The sequence below is a fragment of the Solanum verrucosum genome, unplaced genomic scaffold (assembly GCF_900185275.1).
Source record: "Solanum verrucosum unplaced genomic scaffold, falcon-dt-bn FXZP01000050.1, whole genome shotgun sequence".
In the NCBI taxonomy this organism is placed as follows: Eukaryota; Viridiplantae; Streptophyta; class Magnoliopsida; order Solanales; family Solanaceae; genus Solanum; species Solanum verrucosum.
Window position 1 is genome coordinate 1,003,477 of NW_026020020.1, and position 20,045 is coordinate 1,023,521.

A 20,045-nucleotide genomic window follows, 5' to 3' on the forward strand; every position below is an offset into this window, starting at 1 on the left:
GTTGAACAAACTTTCCTTATTTTGTTTCCCTTTTAATTTAGGACTTGTTTTCTACAAATAGGGCATGTAAACCTCGTTTTTGGGGTTAAACTTTATTAATTTTATTCTAGTTCTTGACTTGGGAGATTTACTTGCAACTTAAGCAATTCTTAATTTCCTAAGTTCATTTTGAAGATTTTGGTGTTGCAATTCAAGTTGAATTTCTGGGTTTATTATTCTTTTACGTAAGTTCATAATTCTTTTATCTAAAATAATGAATTGTGTTCATATGATTATGGGTAACTAAACTCCACAACTAGGGTTGTGGGAACGATGAGCGAGTAACAAAGTATGAATAGTAAATAAGCAATTCTTGAATAGTGTTTTGCATGCATTGATAATTCTTTCATTTAAAAGTCATTTTAACGGTGCGCAACTTTAGAACTCGTCTTGTTGCTACTTGCCGGACCAAGGAGATAATCAACAAGAAAACAATTATCAACATAGATTTAGTATGATACTATCTAATAGGCTAGTGTCGATTGGTGCGAAGTAATAACTAAGCCAAACATCAATGTGATGTCTAATATGAGGTAAAGGTAAGGGTTAGTAAATTATACACACATAGCCGGACCAAGGTGCAGGGTGAAATTCTCTAGATGCCGAACCAAGGATTTAGAGATACCTAACTTATCACTTTGCATGTAGTACACTAGGAAAGGATTGCTATTACTAGGATTACTACGTTATGAGCTTGTGGGGAACACATATACCCTAGTTAATTCTCTCATCTTGATAACAACCGAAATTGACTTTTGTTTACTAATTACTTACTGAATACTAACAAGTTGTTTCACAAACCCCCCCCCCCCCTTTAATTACTTGTTTCTGGAAGTAATTTGACTAAACGAATATAATTGTTGGTTAAAGTTAAGTCTAGACCATTTTCCTCGTGGGATCGACCCCAACCTACAAGTTGGGTTCTTTACTTGATAACGATCGCTTATGCTTCTTTAGGGAGGTGTAATTTGAGCGTATCAAGTATCAAAGACCTGCATGTTTGCTTCAGAGAATGCCAATTCCGGAATGGAAGTGGGAAAGAATATCCATGGACTTTGTGGTTGGTCTCCCCAAGACATTGGGAAAGTTTGATTCTATTTAGGTAGTGGTTGACAGATTGACTAAGTCAGTCCATTTTATTCCAGTCAGTATAGATCATAATGCTTAACAATTGGCTATGGTGTATGTGAAAGAGATGGTGAGGCTGCACCGGGTGCCCCTTTCTATCAACTCAAACCGTGGTACGCAATTCACATACAAGTTTCGGAGAAAATTAAATGATGAATTGGGCACTCAACTAACCTTTAGGAAACCTTTCATCCATAAATAGATGGGCAGTCAAAGAGGACTATTCAAGTGTTAGAAGACATGTTGAGGGCTTGTGTGATTAACTTTGGAGGACATTAGGATAAGTGCCTACCGTTGTGTGAGTTCCCCTATAATAACAGTTACCACTCAAGTATTGACATGGAACCATTTGAAGCACTCTATGAGAGGGGATGTAGATCACCTAAAAGATGGTTTGAGGCTGGAAATGTGAAACCTTTAGGGGTTGACTTGATGAAGCATGCTCAAGATAAGGTAAGAAGCATCCAAGCTGAGCTCCTAGCAGCTCAAAGTCGGCAGAAGAATTATGCAGACCATAAGGTAAGAGACATGTCATTTCAGATCGGTGAGAATGTTCTTCTTAAAGTGTCACCCATGAAAGGGGTGATGAGATTGACAAGAAGGGCAAACTTAGTCACTGATACATCGGTCCATTTGAGATTTTTGTCTGTGTAGGGCCAGTGGCATATAGATTGGATTTACCATCTAGCTTATCTGGAGTTCATCCAGTGCTTCATGTGTCCATGTTGAAGAAGTACCATGGGGACAGAGATTACATCATAAAATGGGACTCAGTGTTGTTAGACAAAGTCTTTCAATATAAGGAGGAACTGTTTGCAATTCTTGATGGTGATGTCCGGAAGTTGAGGACCAAAGATATAAAGTTCGTGAAAGTTCAATGGAAGCATCGTCCAGTTGAGGAAGCTACACTGGAAATCGAGAAAGACATGCGAGACAAGTATCCCTAATTGTTCGACAATTCAGGTACTACCCTACTCTTACTTTAGCCAATTTTTCCTAGTTTGACTTTTGGAGATGAGCGATGGGTAAATTGGTATCTATTGTAGCAACTTGTTCCTGTCGTTATAGAACAGCCAATGAGGAAAGAATTTGGGCCTGAAAACTTTTGAGTAGTGATTTGAAAATTCCTTGCCTAGTCCAGATTTGGATGAAATCTGAGTCATGTGAGGTCTAGGGAAATATGGTAGTGAATGAGAGATTTAATAATGAATTTGATTATATGAGTAAATAGCTAAGATGTTATGCAACCTGTACGACTTTAGAAAATTGAATTCAGGTGAGTGGAATTCCCGAAACTGATCTCAGCGTGAAAAGGTAGTCTTTGAAAGTCATTGGTTGAAAGTATATTGTGAAATGGGGGTTTAGGACTCAATTTTCGACTCTCTATCTCCGTGTAAGGCACAAGGGCATGATTATTCCCGCCAAGGCGGGGTGCTGTGGCGGGTAGGGTCCCGCTACGGTGGGTCAACTTAAGTTGGGATTAAACCCCAAAAATGTTATTTTCTGCAAGTTTCGTTCTTAAGAGCTAAGAGACGACCCAGGTATATTTCTTGAGGTTTTTCACCTCTTCTAGAACTAAAGGTAAGGATTTTACTCTACTAATCCATTTTCCAATCCGTATAATTTAGATTCTTGGGTAACTATTATTTGGGGAAGGTTTTGATATAAAGTTAATAGTGGAAAAAGCCCTAAATTGGGGATTGGGATCATGGGTTGGTCTTGGGTTATTGGGTTTTCTATAATCTGGATAATTAGACCTTTAATTATTGATCCTTGCGTTTATTAATTGTTTGTGGACCTAGAACAAGCGGAAAAATTCTTAAAAGGGAAGATTCAAGTTCTTTAGGGAGATTCAAGCTTTGTTTCGAGGTAGGTGATTGTTTGATTTCATGTTTATGTGATGTATGTTGGTAATTGCTTCATTGTAAAGCATGCATGTATGTGAATGAAGCCTTGTTGATCAAACCTAATGAAATGAGTATGAAATGAACAAATGTATGCCATGATTCAACACTTGATTGTATGATTATGAGTATGTACATATGAGTGTGATTGTGATTGTGGTTGTGTTGAATGGATCGGGGTCACGTTCCGACACACTAATTGGGATCGGGTGTCACGTTCCGACACTTATATTGGAGTGGGTGTCACATTCTGACACACTAATTGGGATCGGGTGTCACGCTTCAGCACTCTAACAGTTTGGGTATATGTTCCACAAGAGGACCATTGAATTGTCATATCTACTTGTTATTGAGAATGTGTAATTGTACATTGTTCCTGAAATGATAACCAATGTGTATATATGTTCTTTACATGTCATGTTTACTATGTTGTGACTACTTATATATTTTTCGCTTATTGGAATAGCCTTGTGATCCTACCAGTACACTGTGGTTGTGTAATGATACTACACTTGCTCGTTCTTTGGTGAGTACATGGCATCTTCAGGTGGCTACTGAGAGACCTCACCTAGGAGATCAATGATCGAGACCAAATTCACGGGTGAGTTAGTTTTTCCAGGCTGCCATGAGTTCTTCTTTTGCTTAGTCCTTTTTCTTCGGACTTAGATTAGTAATTTAGATATTCGTTTGCTTAGTTTCGGGGTTGTGCCCCTTTTTGTAGACTTGTTGGACTTTATAGTTTTGGTACATTGGCTTTAAGTAACTAGGCGTTGTTTCCTCAAATGTTTAGTAATGGTTTATCAAACTTTCGGAGTTTTTGGGAACTCTAGTTTATTTCTGCATTTAAACCTGCTTCCGTTTCTTTAAATGCCTTAATTTTCGTAAAATCTATTAGACGGGTTGTAGAAATGGTTCTCCCACCGGAGGGTTAGTGTGGGTGCCAATCACGATGGTCTGGGTCATGACAAAGTTAGTATTAGAGCCCGAGGTTAGTAGATCTCAGTGTACCAAAATGAGTCTAGTAGAGTCTTGCAGAACGGTACAGAGACATCTGTACTTTTCTTCGAGAGGCTATAGAACTTTAGGAAATCTCTATGTATTATCTTGTCTCCTTTCGTGCTATAACTTGATTCCAGTTGGTATTTGGTGATCCAAATTGGTATCTAATCTCCTTCACACTTTTGTCCGCAGATGGTTAACATTATATTCAACGCCGTCAGGCCCGTAGCTCCCATCAATGAGTCCATTGAGGAGTTCGCAATAAGAGGCCTTGGTCGAGGCATGGGTAGAGGAAGAGCAAGGGGTAGAAGCTGAGGAAGGGTAGCACCCGCTAGGGGTAGAGCCCCGGTTGAGAATGCTTCCAGAAATGAGGTTCCTCATACGCCTCATGAAGAGCTAGAGAAGAATGTGTAGGTTGAGAATGAAGAGGATGTTGGACAAGATGAAGAGGTGCAGGTTGAGACTACATGTATTCCTCCCTTAGACCCAGTGTTAGCTCAAGAGATTATGACTTTTCTAAAAGGATTGGTTGGTCCTGGAGTTTTTCCCTCAGTTCAAGCAACTCAAACTCCCGCCAACTCCTCTATTGGGTGAAAATGTATGCACTAATGTCTTTTTCCGTCCCCTATTAGGTCCGGTGATGACTGTAATGAGCATGAAATTTTGATTATATTTATGAAATTAGAGCCGCCTGTGTTCCATGGTTCTGAGAGTGAGGACGCCGATGAGTTCATATGGGATTGTTATGAGAGGCTGTATAAGTTGGGTATTGTCCATCATCATGGAGTAGATTTTGTGACTTTCTAGCTTTAGGGTGAGGCTAAGTAGTGGTGGAGAGCATATGTGGAATTCAGATCGTCAGCTATACCCCCACTCACCTGGACACAGTTTCATGCTTTGTTTTTAGAAAAGTATGTTCCCCAAACTTTGAGAGATCGCAAGAAGGATGAGTTCGTGGCTTTAGAGCAAGGTGGTATGACCGTATCTACTTATGAGGCAAAGTTCCATGCCTTGTATAGGTATGCTACTCAATTGGTGACTACAGAGGATGAGACGATTCAACTATTTGTCAAAGGATTGAACCCTGAACTTCAGGTATTGTCTGTTCACATGACTTCTGCACAAAAAAGCTTCAATGAGGTGACCGATTTTGTGAAGAAAGTAGAGGGAATTAGACGTGATGGGCAGGCTAAGGCTTTGGCAAAGCACAAGTAACTTTCAGGGTTCTTACCCTAGAGGTTCAGGTAGGTCAACACTTGGAGCCCGACAAATTTAGTCGATCATGCTATCTTCTACAAGTAGTTACTAGGGAACTCCATAATAGAATTTTATTCAGGATAATCGGGAGCCGCGTCTTCGGTTAGTGGTAGACCGTGTTTTGATCGTACTTGATATAATTATGAAGAACCTGGGCACAAGAGGAAATATTGTCCCAAACCGCTCTATTGGATCCCGCGCATCAGCAGGCTAGAGCAGTGGTACCCACATGCAACTATAATAATGGTAGAGGACGTTCACAAGGTGGGCGAGGGAGAAATCAACGAGGCCGTGAAGGTCGGGCTAATGGTAATACAGGCAGAGGAGAAGCGCAACCAGGTAAGGAGTTTGTCCGTCAAGATGACATGGCTCAGTTTTATACCTTTCCGGGTAAGACTGAGGCGGAGACATCTGATGCAGCGATCACATGTACTATTCTTGTTTGTGACCGAATGGCTAATGTGTTGTTTGGTCTGAGTTATACTTTTTCATACATGTCAGTTCAATTTGCCATGGGATTTGATGCAGTTTGTAATGTACTTGATGCCCCTATCCATGTTTCTACCCTAGTTGGAAAGTCTGTCATAGTCACCCATGTTTATCGTGCTTGTTTTGTTATGTTTATGGGTTTCCAAACTTGGGTTGATCGGGTTATGTTGGATATGACTGACTTTGATATAATCTAAAGCATGACTTGGTTGTACCCCTATTATGTTGTGTTAAATTGTAATACTAAGTCTGTGACTCTAGAGATCCTGGGTAGAGAAAAGTTAGAGTCGGAAGGGGCGTATAAGCCTAAGCTGGCTAAGGTTATATCCTCTATTCGAGCTAGGAAACTGGTGGGGCAGGGATGTTTGACATATTTGGCTAATATTCGGGATGTTGAGGTTGAGTTTCCCTCTATTGAGTCTATTCCTATGGCGTCAGAAATTAGAGAAGTGTTTCCTACTAATTTGCCTGGTATGCCTCCAGATAAAAATATAGATTTCTGCATTGATTTGGAACCTGGTACCCGCCCCCATCTCCATTCCTCCTTATCGTATGGCTCCGATGGAGTTAATATAGCTTAAGGCTCAAATTCAGGAACTTTTTGATAAATTTTTCATTCGTCATAGTGCTTCCCCGTGGGGTGCTCGTGTCTTGTTTGTTAAGAAAAAAGATGGTAGTATGAGGATGTGCATAGACTACCGGTAGTTTAATAGGGTCACCATTCGAAATACGTATCTGTTACCTAAAATAGATGATCCTTTTCATCAGTTGCAAGGCACATCAGTTTTCTCTAAGCTTGATCTAAGGTTTGGTTACCATCAGTTAAATATTAGGCCTGGGGATGTACCAAAGACGGCGTTCAGGACCCTTTATGGGCACTATGAGTTTCTAGTGATGTCATTTGGGTTAACAAATGCACCTGCATCTTTCATGAGTTTGATGAATGACGTGTTAAAGCCATTCCTGGATTCGTACGTTATTGTTTTCATTAATGACATTTTGGTTTATTCAAAGAGTAAGGAAGAGCATGCCGACCATCTTCGTATTGTTCTGGGTGTTCTTAGAAGACAAAAGTTGTATGCTAAATTCTCTAAGTGTGAGTCTTGGTTGACTTCATTTGCCTTTTTGGGGTATGTAGTTTCAAGGGAAGGGGTAATGGTAGATCCCCAAAAGATCAAAGCAGTCAAGAATTGAGTCCGGCCTAGCTCTGTGACTGAAGTTAGAAGCTTTGTGGGATCGCCAACTACTATTATCGGTTTGTGAAGAATTTTGCAACGTTGACCAAAAAAGAGTAACCTTTCAAGTGGACTAACAAGTGTGAAGAGAGCGTTCAAAAGCTCAAGACTCTTCTAACCCAAACACCTATTTTGGCACTACCGGTGGAAGGTAAAGATTTTATTGTTTTATTGTGACGCTTCATATTTGGGTTTGGGTGATGTGTTGATGCAGAATAAGAATGTTATAGCTTATGCATCCCGGTAGCTAAAGGTGCATGAGAGGAATTACCCAACACATGATTTGGAGTTGGCAACGGTAGTGTTTGCTCTTAAGATCTGGCGGCATTACCTTTATGGTGTCAAGTGTGTGGTATTTACTGACCACCGTAGCTTACATCATGTATTCACTCAAAAAGACCTAAGTATGAGACAACGAATGTGGGTGGAGTTACTCAAGGATTATGATGTGACCATTCAGTATCATCCGGGTAAGGCTAACATGGTGGCAGACACATTAAGCCGTGGGGAGGTGAGTATGGGTAGTCTAGCTTGCTTGACTGTATCCAAGTGACCTCTGGCTAAGGAAATTCAAACCTTGGAATCTAAGTTCATGCAGTTGGCATCTTAGAAAAAGGTGGGATGTTAGCTAGCATTGAGGTTAGGGCCATATTCATTGAGGAGATCAAGGCCAAACAGTTTAAGGATGACTGTTTGAATGAGCTCAAAGAAGACAGTGTCTGACAAGGCACAAGATACAACTCTTAGTGCGAGGTGTGTGCTCAGTTTTAAAGAAAGGACTTGTGTTCCTCGAGTAGATGAATCGATTCAGAAATTATTGACAGAGTCTCCTGGTTCGCGATATTCTATTCATCTGGGTGTGACCAAGATGTACCGAGATTTGAAGCGACTTAATTGGTGACCTGACATGAAGAAAGACATAGCTGAGTTTGTGGCTAAGTGCCAAAACTGCCAACAAGTAAAGTATGAGCATCAAACACCTGTAGGTTTGCTTCAGAGAATGACAATTCTGCAATGGAAGTGGGAAATAATAGCCATGAACTTTGTGGTTGGTCTCCCTAAGACATTGGGAAAGTTTGAATCTATTTGGGTAGTGGTTGACATATTGACTAAGTCAACCCATTTTATTCCAGAATATATTATAATGCACAACACTTGGCTAAGGTTTATATGAAAGAGATAATCAGGTTGCACGGGGTACCCCTTTCTATCATCTCAATCTGTGGTACGCAATTCACATCCAAGTTTTGAAGAAAATTACATGATGAATTGGGCACTCAACTCACCTTTAGCACAACCTTTCATCCGCAAACGGACGGGCAGTCAGAGATGATCATTCAAGTGTTAGAAGACATGTTGAGGGAATATGTGATTGACTTTGGAGGACATTGGGATAAGTTCCTACCGTTGTGTGAGTTCTCCTATAATAACAGCTACCACTCCAACATTAACATGGTACCGTTTGAGGCACTCTATAGGAGGGGATGTAGATCACTCATATGATGGTTTGAGGGTGGAGATGTGAAACCTTTGGGGGTTGACTTGGTGAAGGATGCTCAGGATAAGGTAAGAGACATCAAAGCAAAGCTCCTAATAGCCCAAAGTCGACAGAAGAAGTATGCAAACCATAAGGTAAGAGACATGGTATTTCAGATCGGTGAGAAATTTCTTCTTAAAGTGTCACCCATGAAAGGGGTGATGATATTTGGCAAGAAGGGCAAGCTTAGTCCTTGATACATTGGTCCATTTGAGATTCTTGACTGTGTAGGGCCAATAAATTATAGATTGGTTTTACCAGCTATCTTATCTGGAGTTCATCCAGTGTTTCATGTGTCCATGTTGAAGAAGTCTCATGGGGATCGAGGTTACATCATAAAGTAGGACTCAATGTTGTTAGACAAAGACCTTTAGTATGAAGAGGAACCGTTTGCAATTCTTAATTGTGATGTCCGAAAGCTGAGGACCAAAGAGATTAAGTTCGTGAAAGTTCAATGGAAGCATCATTCAGTTGAGGAAGCTACTTAGGAAACCGAGAAGGACACGCGATACAAGTATCCCAGTTGTTCGACGATTGAGGTACTACCCTACTCTTACTTTAGCCAGTTTTTCCTAGTTTGTCATTCGGGGATGAACGATGTGTAAATTGATATCTATTGTAACGACTTGTTCCCGTCGTTATTGAAATGCCAATGGGGAAAGAATTTGGGCCCAAAAGTTTGTGATTAGTCATTTGAAAATTCCTAGCCTAGTCCAAATTTGGACAAAATCTAAGTCATGCGAGGTCTAGGGAAATCTGGTAATGAATGAGAGATTTAATAATGAATTTGATTACATGAGTAGATAGCTAAGACGTTAAGGAATCCGTACGACTTTACAGAATCAAATTCGAGTAAGTGGAACTCCTAAAACTGATCTTAGTATGAAATGGTAGTCTTTGAACGTCATGGGTTGAAGGCGTGTTGTTAAATGGGGGTTTCGGAATCAATTTCCGACTCTCTGTCTCCGTGTAAAGCGTTGGGGTGGGATTATTCCCGCGAGAGCGGGGCCACTGTGGCGGGTTTGGTCTTGCTACAGCGGGCCAGTCGCGACTTAAGTGGGGATTAAACCCCAAAACGTTAGTTTCTGCAAGTTTTGTTCTTGAGAGCTAAGAGACGACCCTAGGATATTTCTTAAAGGTTTCCACCTCTTCTAGCACTAAATGTAAGGATTTTACTCGCCTAATCCATTTTTCAATCCGTAGAATTTAGATTCTTGGGTAATTATTACTGGTAGGGAGGTTTTGATCTGAAGCTAATGGTGGAAAAACCCCTAAATTGGGGAATCAGATCATGGGTTGGTCTTGGGTTATTGGGTTTCCTATAATTCGGATAACTAGACCTTAAATTATTGATCCTTGCGTATATTAATTATTTGTAGACCTAGAACAATCTGAAAGAATCTGGAAAGGTAGATTCAAGTGCCTTAGGGGGGTTCAAGCTTGGTTTTGAGGTAGGTGATGGTTTGATTTCATGTTTGGGTGATATATGTTGGTCATTGCTTCATTGTAATGCATGTATGTATGTGAATGAAGCCTTGCTAATCAAACCTAATGAAATGAGTATGAATTAACAAATGTATGTCATGATTCAACACTTGATTGTATGATTATGAGTATGTATATATGAGTGTGATAATGATTATGATTGTATTGAATGGATCGGGTGTCACGTTCCGACACACCCCAAAATAGAGGGAGTAAGTGGCACTCGATACCCTATAAGATTGAGTTACCCACTAAAACATACTAGCTAACCAAACTATGAAACAAAAATATTGGGAAACACAACCTTTAAAAAGTGAAGCCTGGACCCTGAAGGTCATGACCTGAATGAGAATAAACCATACAAACAATGGTATACAAGCCAAAAAAAAATAAAGATGTACTAACTAGTCGATGAGGCGTTAACCGAAGACATACCTACTTACACACATATATATACATGCCAAGATATGGGTTGGAGATTGAAATATACAAAATATTGTGTCCACAATAGCCTCAATGAGTGATATAAGCATTGTCGGGACAAGGCCACGACTATACCCAAATTGTACAACAAAAGTAAACATCCTCTAATACCCCCAGATAAGATGGAGCTTACCAACTCACAACTAAACCTAAATCCTAGCGGGTGGGTCGATTAGAGTCCCTGCATGTACCTGCTTGCACGAACCAAAAAGCAGCATTCCCAGGCAAAGGGACTTCAGTACGAATAAAACTGTACTGGTATGTAAAGTGGAAAGTAGAATCATAAATATTTATTGTAAAAGGGTAATAGAGATACCACCTGAAACAGAAACTCAAATAATCTCCATGGCTAACATTTAGCCCCCTACTATTTAAATATGCATGGTATGCTCGTATAATCATATGTCGTGAATACATATATATAGATGAAAATGCATGACATACCCAACCAAATGCTAGCAATGGTGGTGCCTTCCTGTAGCGAACCGACATCACATTCGCCAACTTGTGGCCATCTGTGCTCATACATATAATTATAGGCAATAGGCCCTATACCTCCCGATTATAGCTCGGGAGTAGAATGCATAGCATGTCATGTCATGGATTTATAATACCTATATGTTATTGTTGTCATGTTGCTAATCTTGGCCCGTTTATAGTCTTGTTCTCATAACCCCATAATCACTTTCGTATAACATGTAACCATCTCATGGAACCTCATATGTTCTTCCAAATAAGCTTGAAAAGTTAACTCAAATTTAGGAAGATAACCTAACCCTGCAGTTATTCATAACAAGTTTAAGGTTATTTACTTAGTTCCTAACTTGGTTTCTAGATAATTTATAAAAGAAGTATTTCAAAAACCAAGTGTTCTAATAGTTTAAACATTTAAGTTATATTAGAGAGTTTTGAAGATCGTGAGTTACTTAACTTTAGTGGGGAAAGAGAGCTGGTTACAAGTAATAAGGGTCTCCCGTGATATTTTAAGTAACATCACCCAAAAGATGAATAAGAATTCATACATGCGGACATATAATCAAGGAAACCGATAAAATGACATGTATATGTCTAATACTCTATTTATCCGAACGAGTGGAATATCAAAATAATAGAATCATGAAAATAATTCAGCTATGATCCCAATACCTTTAATTGAAGGTCTTTCTAGCAAGAGAATAGCAAAATATTACATTCGACGTTTTAGGAATTTCCCAGGAGTGGTGCTAATATGAGGGAAGAAGCTTAGCCTTTACATACCTTTCCAATGAACACTCGAATGGTCGTAGCTTTTTAACGAAAGTTGTTCCTTACGTCTAGGCTTTGTAAACACTATATATACACAGCTGGTACGCACCTATAAACAATTCATAATTGATCTTAAATCGGCAGATTTGCCATATGGCCCCAACTTGACGAAACGTCCGTAGAACTTTTCAAAAATAATCATAAAAGAGTCCCGAGATGATTGCCTTAGATAACCAAGTGTAAACCTTGAAGAAACACCAATAACTACAAATTTATATCTTCAAAAACTAGCTCTAAATGCAACTAATAGAAGGGGAAAATGATTGTCACGTGTAGAGATCACGTTTCTAGGCACGAGGGCAAACCTTTAGTGGTAGAAATCATCAAAAACTAACCTTCATCATGCAAGAACTCCATTAGAACTATCTCTTAAGCTTTCTTTCTAGTTAGGGAGTGAAAAGAAATGTTTTTGTGGCTTAAAACATAGTGTAAGCTGACATACCACATTTATTGACCCGACCCGGATCGTGACCCAAATTCTGCCCAAGAAGTGCGCAGTAAAACCCTCATAACTTTTTACTCCGATGTTGGTTGGATACAGGGTTTTGTACGTTGCAAACTAGACTCGTAGGCCTTCAATTTGATGTGTCATAGGTCTTCTAACTCTTTATATATTGGGAGAAAACATCCAAGACATTTGACCCGAAATTAAGAAAATATTACTAGAGAAACTTTGATAACTTTTGCCGACCTTAGTTTTTCTAATTTTCTTGACTCCAAAACTTAACATAAAACCCTTGTACTATTATAATACCTCATAGCACACTATTATTAGCATGTTTTACACCCATAGGCTTATCCACAAGGTATGGGACAATTTAAACCTTTCAAACGGGTGAAGTTCTACCCGAGCCATTTCTTTAATCATGAACTTTGTTTGAGGGGTCCTTTTGACCTAAAACTTTAGTTTAGTTCCTTGATATTGCCACCTTTTTGCAATCTTAATCTCCAATGTACGATACAAATTCATATACACCTCATATAACCATGTCATACTATGCCACATATATTATGCAAGAACATAGAAAAAGTATGGGATCTTAGAGGTTCTCCCATCGGAGGGTTAGTGTGGCTGCCAATCACGACGGTTTGGGTTATGACAAAAACACCCCATGAAGTCACCCTCGAACACAGCCCCAACTTACAATCGGTGCACCTTTCGCTCTAACCTTCTTCCAGTAGTCAAACCAGATCCTACCAACATTCTTTAGTTGGTATGCAACTAGTTCCACTCGCTCAACATCAACAACATGCATAACTTCAAACACTTTCTGCAGTTCCTCTACAAGGTTTTTGGATCCTCATTGAAACTTGAACCAGTGATGCTTAGAAGATTCATCCTTAAGAACTCACAGATCTTTGAAGTATTGGCCACTTCCTATCGAACCCCTCTATGTTTCCCAACTTGATTGGTCACAGCTTAACTCAACATCCGGATAGCTTCCCGAAACTCAACATTAGTGACCTCTCCTTGGGGTTGCACTTCTGGTACATTAGGTACCCCTTGATCCTGTGGTTCAACACTCCTCCTAATGGAACGACCTCTGGCAACTCTTTGTGGAGGCATGATCTAAAAGATACGCGCAAACACGAGTTAGAAAGAAACTTTTATAGAGATGAACTCCATCGCACGAAAAGAGTATGAAAGAAGTGAGATAGTTCCTAAATGATGCAACCTCCTAATTATAAATGTGGCGCGCTTCACACCGATAATTAGGACTCTGCACACACGGTTTCATAGACTCCCTAGGACTCTTAAACTCTGTGTTGTGATACCAAGTTTGCCACAACCCGAGCCTACAGCCTGGGCAGGATTGACACTCAAGAACCATTGCTGGACTCAAGCGAACCTTTGGCATGCCTTAACTCTTAGCGGAAGACTTACTCATGATAAAAACACTTTAAAAAGTAAACTGTAACTCAATAGATAACTTAGAATATTTTAGAAATAAATATTCAATTAGCCAAAGTGGCAACTCAAGTCTCAACATAACAAATGAAAATGAAAGACTCATGAACTAATAATATCTAACTATCTATGAAGCCTCTAATAACTGAGATGGACGTCGGGACAAGACCCGACATCCTAATGAACTATAATGATAAAACAAATAAAATGGATCATCCAGAAGCAAAGAGGCTCACCAACAACTTTGAAGCTTAACTAGATCAACGAAGTGCTGGATGTTGATCCTGGTTACTTGTATCTGCATCATTAAAGATACATGTCAAATGGCGTCAGTACATGAAATGTACGAGCATGTGAGGGGAATTCTAAAACAAGACATAAGCTTGAAATGAAATTGAAGAAACTTACCTCGTCTCAACTCAACTCAACTCTTTTCAATATAAAGCAGTAACAAAGATGCAGTATAAATAAAAGCTTTGTAACATGTAGATAACAACTCACTATATTGAAAAGCACAATAGTAACTTAGTTTTGTTTATGAAAAATACAAGTAACTCTGTGGGAGATTCTCTAATCGATAACCATCACTATGAGCTATGTGATGATGTAACGTCTTGCCCACACTGCTAGAACTGTCTCATACTTTTTCGGGGTATATAACTACTCAACTATGTGGATCCACTAGTCTATGCTAAAAAATATTAAGGAATTATCTAAAAATTATGATCATTTCTACTCATGTTGGCTACATGGTTTATGGAGACTTTGAGTATGACCCTTTTTACGTCATACACTTGTTGGACAATGAACCTATTCCATCGTTATGTAGTTAAACTTTGTATAACTAGATTTAGATTTAGTAAAATGTTTGATGATAAAAGTTTATTTTGCTTGGCATATTAATCTATGTATATTCTATTATTCTATTATTTATTCATATTCCATCAATTCTGTTATTTTTTCCTATTATATAGTTGTTTGGAATCTGTGGCAACATATGTATATTATGTTGGTCCATATGCTCACACAAGTGACAAAAGTCTCAACATATTGCTCAATGTGTTGATCCATATGCTCAATTTTGAAACATATGACTTACATGTTGCAACATATGGTCTAATGTAACATTTTAAATTATAATCTAATGACACATTTTTAATTATTATGGTCTAATGTAATAAATTAAGGTCTAATCTACTTTACATTTGTGGCAACAAATGTCTATTCTGTTGGATAATATGCTTAATTTTACGTTGAAATTACCACAGATGCGTCAAATATTGCAATATATGGATAACCTTACATGTGATTTTTTATATTAATTCAATTAAATTGAGACCTACGATAACATGTAATACTAATATATAGTGTTATAGCATGTTTAATTACTAAATTATGGTATATTGTAACAAGCTTCATCAAATTTATCAATTATTCAATACATATACTATTATATCACTAGTTCACCATGTATTGACTAAGCAATTCAATATGACTGTGATATAACATAATAGGTAATCGTTATACACAATATTATAACATGTTTAATTATTAAATTATGATCTAATGTAATAAATTATGGTCTAATGTAATATTTTTATTTACTAAATTACTTAATTTAATAATTAATATATCAATCTACTTTGCATTTGTTGCAACATAGGTATATTCTGTTGGACAATATGCTCAATTTTGTGTTGAAATTACCACAGATAGGTCATGTGTTGCAACATATGGATAACCTTACATGTGGATTTTGATATTAATTTAATTAAATTGTGGCCTAATACAACATGTAACACTAGTATATAGTATTATAACATGTCCAATTATTAAATTATGGTCTATTGTAACAAGCTTCATCAAATTTATCAATTATTCAATACATATACTATTATACCACTAGTTCATCATGTAATGACTAAGCAATTCAATATGATTGTAATATACCATAATAGGCGATCACTATACATAGTGTTATAATATATTTAATTACTAAATTATGGTCAAATGTAACATTTTTAATTACTAGATTACTTAATTTATCAATTAATATATCAATCTACTTTGCATCTGTGGAACATATGCATATTATGTTGGACAATATGCTCAATTTTGTGTTGAAATTACCACAAATAGGTCATATGTTGCAACATATGGATAACCTTACATGTGATTTTTGATATTAATTCAATTAAATTGTGATTGAATACAATATGTAACACTAATTTATAGTGTTATAACATGTCTAATTACTAAACTATGGTCTATTGTAACAAGCTTCATCAAATTTAGCAATTATTCAATACATATACTATTATGCCACTATTGATCGTCTAATGACTAAGCAATTCAATATGATTGTGCTATAACATAATAATAGACAATCGTTATGGATAGTATTATAACATGTTTAATTGCTAAATTATGGTCTAATGTAATATTTTTAATTACTAAGTTACTTAATTTATCAATTAATATATACATCTACTTTGCATCTTTGACACATATGTCCATTTTGTGCCAATATACTATCTATATGTTGCAACATATGCTCAATTTTGTGTTGTAATTTACCATAGATAGACAAAATTTCAACAAATATCCAAAAGTTGCAATAGAATATGAATCAATTGACATATACCGCAACATATGTCAATTCTAAGTTCTGCCAACAAAAGTGATATATGTTGCCACATATGACCTTTCTGTTGGGATACATGCAAATAATTGTGTGATTTTTTTACAACAGAGGCAATATATGTTGTCATAGATATTACATTTCCTCATTTCCTACATAATTGACATTTGTTCAGACAAAATAAATACAATAATAACCATAAATATATCAACAAAAAGGAACACTTCACCAATTATTTTTATTATCAACAAAGAGATAATTCAAAATGTTAAACATAACCAGCAAAACTAAATCTATTCAATGGTGGTAATCATAAGATTATCATATGGCGATATGAACATTACTTTTTAGGTATAGGCCTATGTGGGTCTTCATTGTTACTAACATAGCCACTCGGAGCCTTTAAAATCTCGTAATTTCATAGGAGTGAAGCATATCTCATGCGAAGGAATTCAGAAACAATTCCAGAAGATGGTACTTGTAATCCGTCACTCAAAAATTCAACGTACGGAGCAACAAAAAGTCCACAGTCTCTGCATGGTGTATCATCAATTAGAAAAATAATAAACTAATAACATCACATTTCGACAATGGTAAGACAAAAATTAATGTGATACGTACAAACTATTGCTTGCTTGTATGTCAATTCCAGTAACATATATGACTTCGAATTGGTGAGATTTGGTCTTGCCTTGGTAAGATTCAACAACTGACTAGTTGGTTCGGTCTTTTTGTTCAAAAATCCATTGAATTCAAGGTACTTGGGCAATTATAGACAATTTTTGAATCTCGACGGACAATTTTATGTTAATCCTCGATGAGGACATCGAATCGTACACCTTTATGCATCGTTCCTTCAATACAATCACAACCAGGACCCAATGAAACTCCTCATTAAAATTTACAGGGACATAAAACTCATATGTCAGGTGTCAAGGCAATCAAAGGGATATACTAAACTCTTTGATAATGTTAACAATTTTATTCTCATATACAGGAACAACATTGGCACTATCGATGTATGTTTTGAAAAAATAATTGGTAGTGATATATCAATATTTTGAATGACTCTATTGCTTTGACTTCTTCCGCAGATAGTACAAAATGACATCCACATGCTTCACAGATGCGTCAACAAGTTATTTATGTATCAGTCATTTGTATGTATGTATGAGTAGGTGATAATCAAAACATAAGTGGACATGGTTATACCTCATCAGTCCAACACTTATTGGGTTGAGTCATTACGCAGAACCAATCCTTCTTCTTCAGAAATGTAACTACAAAATCAAGTTGTTCGAATCCAATTTTCAACCAATTAACTAAGTACTGTTCATCCTTCTCTCTTCTATAATTGTGTAAACATTAAAAATAATTATTATGTGGACATCAAGAAATATTAATAATAATTGAATGAATTTATTTTTTTGCATGATGCTTATAAATATATACCCTCTTTTATCCACTGTGAGAAGGATGTCATTAGTTGAGTTGGACCCTCGCCGAAAATGTTAAAACCTTCAAATGGATATTGTTTCTTCACATCACAACTGACGACTTTCTCCTTACCTTTTGCGGTTGAGGAAAATACTGCAACAATAATCACTGATTTTTTTTCTTTTACTGATTATAGATAGTGATCTGAAAATTGATTTTTTCAACCTCCTACACTTCAAAGGTTGTTTAATCTTCTTCTTGAATATATAAACACTATATTATATGTAATTTCCTTAATAGTATTAGTGAGTTCTTTAACACGAATAAAATAATCATGTTGTTGCTCACATCCTTCGCATCGACAGAAAAAGCATTTGATGTTAGAAGAGGAAGCAGAACCAACAAAAGATTGAGTTGTTGCCACAGATGAACCTTTTTGTGACATTTTATCTACAAGGTAAACAAAAAAGGTTGAGAGTTTACAACTTATTATAAAATAATAAGTGGTATCAATTTATACTTCTGTTGATACAGATGAACCTTTTGTTGACACAAATGGATTTTCTATTACCACATATGAATCTTCTGTTGCAATACATGAGTAACATGTTACTACAGATGACCATTTTGTTGCTCTAACACATAAGTGACATGTTCCAACATATGACAACAATGTTGGAATTTGTACCAACATATCACTAATATGTTGCAACATACGACACTTCTTTCAACAAATGAAATATATGTTGGACAAATGAACAGACTATATTTCTACAATCATATGAACAAAATGGTCACCAAAAGAAGAACAAATGCAACAAAAAATGATTTTTCACTCAATGACAATAATACATATTCATTTCATAAAAATTAGGATTTTTTTAAATTTGTCGATTTTCTTTCAAAAACAAGAAGTAATAGGTACCATTATTCAATTTTCACGTCTATAGAACGGTTTTTTGTCCATTAACCCAAGAAAAGAACTTAGTATCCAGAGTGTGTTGTTCGAAAATTTTAAGATATTTAAAAAATGACTTAACCCATTTTAAGAAGAGTCACAGTCGAAGACAAAGTTCTGTTTAGAAAGAGTGACGGCCGGAGATGAGGAGGAAGAGAATGAGAATATCTGGTCGGAAATTTTAAGGAAGAAGAACTTTTGAATCCTATTTTCTTTTACTTTTTTCAAAAGGTTAGGTTAGAATTAAAGTAGTTGAAAAATGAAGTATTTTTTTTTTTTTTGTAATTTATAAAAGATTAGAAAATTTTGAAAATATTAATTTGGTCATAGATTAACTTAATTACATTTAAAAATGGATTTGACCCTTTCTTGATCAAAGTGTCACAAAAAACAAAACCAAAACTTATCTGACACCTTTAATTCAATTTTCTCGATAAACTATATCATTAACAATACATATTACTATTTTTATTTTAAAAAGTATATCTTATTCTGTGCTCCTCTATTTCATATTAAGTGAATTTTTGGGAATTTTTTTCATTGTTCAAATTCAAGATGGATGTTTGATATTTTTTTATATATATTTCTCTTTTCCTTTGATGAAGTTTTATATTTTTCTAGAAGATATATTGCACTACTTATAGAGTCATATTTATGATTTCACCAAGGGAAATAGTGAAAAATATAATTTGAATTATGTTCTTGAATGTTTTTCTTAAGGGGAATTTTCGCACATAGTCACTCAAAAATAACTTAATTAAGCTCCATAGATAAAGTTTGCTAATTATGATTCGTAGCTACATGTTAGAGGACGGAGAGAGGCGAGTGAGATTGAGAGAGGAGAGAGAGAGAGGCGAGCGAGAGAGGACAAAGAGTGGAGAGAGGCGAATTGTATATACGTTATTGGCCTGGTATACATATGTATTTGTATATTTGGCGAGCGAGATTAGGGGAGCAAGAAAAGAGGCGAGCGAGAGAAGGAAGAGAGAGGAGACATGAGAAATGTATATGTATACTTGTCAGATAATTGTATATATGTAAGTGGTATATTTGACGAGTGAGATTGAGAAAGGGAGGAGAGAGGTGCGCGAGAGAGGAAAGAGAGTGGAGAGATACTAATTGTATTTGTATATTTGTCATACAATTGTATATGTATAATTTGTATTTGATATTTATATTTGTATATGTATAAAAGAGGATAGAGAGGCGACGTAATTACAACTAAAATTAAGTTGCGGG

General features: G+C 36.6%; 1 protein-coding gene across 1 annotated transcript in view; it reads right to left on the reverse strand.

Moving 5' to 3' along the window:
* Positions 1-20,045, reverse strand: part of LOC125821071 (tetraspanin-6) — a 1,176,838-nt gene that overhangs the window by 518,403 nt on the left and 638,390 nt on the right. The window lies entirely within an intron of this gene.